This window comes from Arachis ipaensis, chromosome B07 (genome assembly GCF_000816755.2).
Source record: "Arachis ipaensis cultivar K30076 chromosome B07, Araip1.1, whole genome shotgun sequence".
Lineage (NCBI taxonomy): Eukaryota > Viridiplantae > Streptophyta > Magnoliopsida > Fabales > Fabaceae > Arachis > Arachis ipaensis.
Genome location: NC_029791.2, coordinates 121173607 through 121178332, shown reverse-complemented (window position 1 = coordinate 121178332; position 4726 = coordinate 121173607). Strand labels below are relative to the sequence as shown.

At 30.5% G+C, this 4726-nt stretch overlaps 1 long non-coding RNA gene and 1 pseudogene across 1 annotated transcript; both read left to right on the top strand.

The window, feature by feature from the left end:
• Nucleotides 1-1127, top strand: LOC110264407. The gene is made up of 2 exons (XR_002350565.1): nt 1-455; nt 542-1127. It is a non-coding gene; the product is annotated as an uncharacterized LOC110264407 (long non-coding RNA).
• Nucleotides 2105-3988, top strand: LOC110265151 (annotated as a pseudogene).

Below are 4726 nucleotides of genomic sequence, written 5' to 3'. Positions count from 1 at the left end.
CCCTGAACGTTTGAACCCCACATAGCCCCAGCCCCTTTTGTTCAGTCCCTCACCTCACCACACCTCAACCCTAATTTCCTTCCAATCTTCCTCCAACTCCAACGAAGAGCAGCCGCCACCATCACGGCTATCCATTCTTCATCGTGGGTCGTCGGTGCTTCTCCCCTCCTCGCCCTGCTCCTCCCCACCTCGCCCTGCTCCTCATCATTTTTGGCCGTCACCTCTTCTCTGTTTCCGTCAGTCTTTCCGTTGCTGCCTCTTTGCTTCGCACCGTGTCTCGTCGTCATTGCAGACGTTGCTTCTCCTTGCCATCGTCGCCTCTCAAAGATCTGCTTGGAGCTGTTGGCGTCGCAGTCTTTATCGTCGTTGTCCTCGAGCCCTCTCTCTCCTTCTCTTTCTGTTCGAGCTGAATTTCTTTCTTCCTTGCCGTCACTTCCCTTCCTCCCTCATTGCTGGTAAGCGTGCTACTTCAATTTATGATGTTGCTGATTTTCTGAAATAATGGTTGTTTTGAATGATTCTGTTGAATTTTTTTTTGCAGAGTTAATTTTGTTGATGGAATTCCAAGTTGGGGTTGATGGTTGATTTTAACAGTGGTTGTTAATTTTGTTAATTTTGTGGTCTGTGTTGGGGATTGTTGGTTATATCATTCTGAATTTAATTTGGATGCTGATTGCTGAGTATGAATTCTTTGTTTATTTTTTCTGTTTTTGGATTTTCTAACTTTGGATGTTGAGTTCTCTGTGTTTGGATTCGAGTTTTTATTATTGAATATTTGATTAGAAGTTTTTGTTAAAATTTTTATGATTCTGAATTTTTTGTTGCTGGTGGTTTGACTTTCCATGTAAGTTTGTTATTCTGATTTCTTTTTTGTGATTCTTGAACATGATCTTTTGGGTTCTGGCCTCCAAAAGCAAGAAGTGTATGTTGTTGCCAAGGATGTGATTAGAGGTAAAGGAGAATTGTCCTGAGATGATGAACCTGGATAAAAGAATTATGTAGCACCAGTTTATTGTTGTACAAAAAGTCAGAGAGAGTGAAAGAGAATTTGAGAATGAAGAAAGAAATTGATTTAATTATGATTTGTAGGATTCTTTTACACTGAAATGGACAAATATTTTTAATAAGTTGCTTTAGTTTTTATAATATTTACATCTATATTAAATTTTATTAATTTTATTATATATTTTATTTAAAACGGTTTAATTACGGTTCGATCTCGGTTGAACTATTGAACCATTCGGTTCTCACAACCTTGGTGAAAACATTGTCTTTTCTTGAGTTGTAATTTTTCTTTTGGTTCTTTTCGATTTTTATGTTTGGAATTTAGAATTTTTTTAAACATAAATTGAAGTTATTTGATTATTATTTGTGATTTTATTTTTAATTCGATTCACACTGTTGATATTTTGTTAATTTCTAATTTAGTATTTAATGTCATAAAGTTATAAATTTCTCATATGGTACTAACTAATTAGAAAACTCTATTTAAAATTTGAAATTCTAATACTAATTCCTAATCAAGTGACTTCTTAATCGTTTCAATTTTTAAAATTAAATTTTTTTACTTGCCACATTTATAAATTTTCTCTTTACTCAATTTACATTGTTATCTTTTATATTGTTTCTGTACAATAGAAGTACTTTTATTTTTTTCTCTCTTTTTAAATATTTTTCTAAATTTACGTAATTTATAAGGTTATTAATTTTTAGATTGTATTTAATTTTATTTATTTTTATCGACAAATGATAGGATTGATACAATTTATGACGAAACTAATAAAAATTATTTTTAAATTAACAAATTCCTATATTCCTAATGAACAACGAACGTTTAATTAGGAAATCTTATTTAAAAATTTAAAATTTGTACTAGCTAATTAGGAAATTCTATTTAAAAATTTGAAATTTGAATTCTAATACTAATTTCTAATTAAGTGACGTTTTAACCATTTCGATTTTTAAATTTAAATTATAAAGCTATGAAAAATCAAGGTATTTTACTATGTTTTTTTTTTATATATTAAGATTGTATTCTTTTATTATTTTATTTTTATTAATAATATTAATAGTTTTATTTTAGAATTAATTATTAAATATTTCATAAAACCACCATGTGCTTTTGTTAGGACTAAACATGACTGATGACGAACTGAAAAACCTTTTCCTTATTGAGATTGAGAAGATATTCAGCAGCAATACGAGATCTTTAAGAGACTATCAATCAATTCCATATCTTAAGATGTCTGATGTTCGCCTTTTTCAGAATAAGCTAATAGAGGAAGAGTTAGTATATGACACAAATGAGTTGACTCATACAAACTTATATACGGAACAAAAGATGACTCATGAGCAAAGGTTAGTATTCGATGAGATACTCAATGCTGTTATTACAGACTCTGGTGGTTTTTACTTTGTTTATGAGCATGGTGGGTGTGGTAAGATATTTATTTAGAATGGACTTTCTTCTGCTATTCGGTCTAGAAGAAAGATTGTTTTAAATGTCACATCCAGTGAAATTGCGTCTTTACTCCTACCTGGTGGCTGAACGGCTCATTCTAGATTTTCAATACCCATTACAATCATTGATGAATCTACTTGCAACATCAAGCATGGCAGTTTGAAGGCTGAGCTGCTCATCCAAAGTAGCTTAATAATTTGGGATGAAGCTCCAGTGCTCAATAAAATATTGTTTGAAGCACTTGATCGGACACTCAGGAATCTTATGTCAGTTACTGATCAATATAGGACACATCAACCATTTAGTAGTAAGGTTGTTGTTCTAGGAAGTGATTTCAGGCATATACTTTCGGTAATTTCGAAAGGGAGTAGACACGATATATTGACATCAGCTATTAACTCATCTCATTTGTGGTCGTTTTGTAAGGTTCTGAAATTGCATACAAACATGAGGCTTTTAATGTCTTCTTTAGATCAAGATGAAGGTGAAATGAATAGATTTGCTAATTAGATACTTGATGTTGGAAATGGAAGTATTGGTTCTGTTGTTGGTGATGAATAAGAAATTAAAATTTCAGATGATCTATTGATTACAACTACTGATGACCCTCTCTCTCATTTGGTAGACTTTGCATATCCAAATTTGTTGCAAAACATGTCAGATTACAGCTTACAGGTATTTTCAGAGTAGGGCAATTCTTGCACCCACGCTTGAGAGTGTCGAGAAGGTAAACGATTTTGTCTTGACAATCTTTCCAGGGATGGAAAAGGAGTATTTGAGTTCTGACACAACATGTCAAGCTGATGAGAATGAAGATGTACAACAAGAGTGGTTCACACCAGAGTTCCTAAATGATATCAAATGTTCAGGACTACCCAATCACAAGTTGACTTTGAAGCCAGGAGTCGCTGTAATGCTACTATGAAACATAGATCAGACTTCAGGTTTATGCAACGGGACAAGATGAATAGTTAACGAACTTGGCAGCAACGTAATTGGAGCGACGGTAGTGACCGGTAGAAATATTGGAGATAAAGTGTACATTCCAAGAATGAACTTGATCCCTTCAGATTCAGGATTGCCATTTAAGTTCAAATGGAGACAATTTCTATTAACAGTATGCTTTGCAATGACCATTAATAAGAGTCAGGGTCAATCATTATCACATGTAGGACTTTACTTGCCAAAATCAGTGTTCACCCATGGACAACTTTATGTTGCTTTGTCAAGAGTTAAGAGTCGCAGTGGCCTCAGGGTTTTAATTCTAGACGAAGACGGCAATCCAAAGTCATCAACAACAAATGTCGTGTTCAAAGAAGTTTTTAATAATATTTTGGTAAGAATAATATTATTTTTATTTTAATAGCATGTTATGATTTACACTTTTGTATAAATATTTACTGTAAATATAATTAATTTATCTATAACTCTGTTTTTAGATTTGAGATAAAATGTGTAACAAGGAGCACAACATCATATGCTAATTGCTTTTCTAATGAAGTTAGTAAGATAATAGGTTGTCGATAAATTTTTATTAGCCTTTTGATATAAAATTTAGTATAAAATTGACATGCTATTATTACAGTTATATATATTTTTATGTTTTTTCATGTCTTTCTCCTTATGATTCAAGAATATTATAGATTTCAAAATCTTCTATTTACTTTTTACTTTGAATAAAGTTAAAACAGCATATTCAGTACGTTTATTATATAACGACGATGATTGTGTTATACTAAACTCAAAAGATTTATGATTATAAAATATTATTTTTAATTTAACATGTCAAATTTAAATATAGTGAATTTAACACTAGTCATATTATAGATTAAGTTCAAAGTAATTGATTTTTTGTTTCTCAAATGTGAGTTTCAAAAACAATGATCTCGTCATGATGACAACAAAAAATTATCTATAAAAAATTTTATCCATCTATTATTTAAAATTATTTTGGATTGATTTTGATTATTTTCCCAAATTTATCCCAAAAACGATAAAGTTACACCGGATCATTTTATTACATTCAACATTAAAAATTCATAACATTTTCATTTTAAACATAAGTAATAAACTAAAGTCTCAACCAAATATTTTATTTTGTAAACAATTATAATTGCCTATTATTGAATATTAAAGATTTTATTTTAATAAGATGGGTAAACCACTAAAATTTTATTGAAATATTTAAATAAAAATAAAGATATCTCAAATGATTAAAACGATAAAAATAATTTTAAAAAATTTAAAAATAAAAAATCAAATATT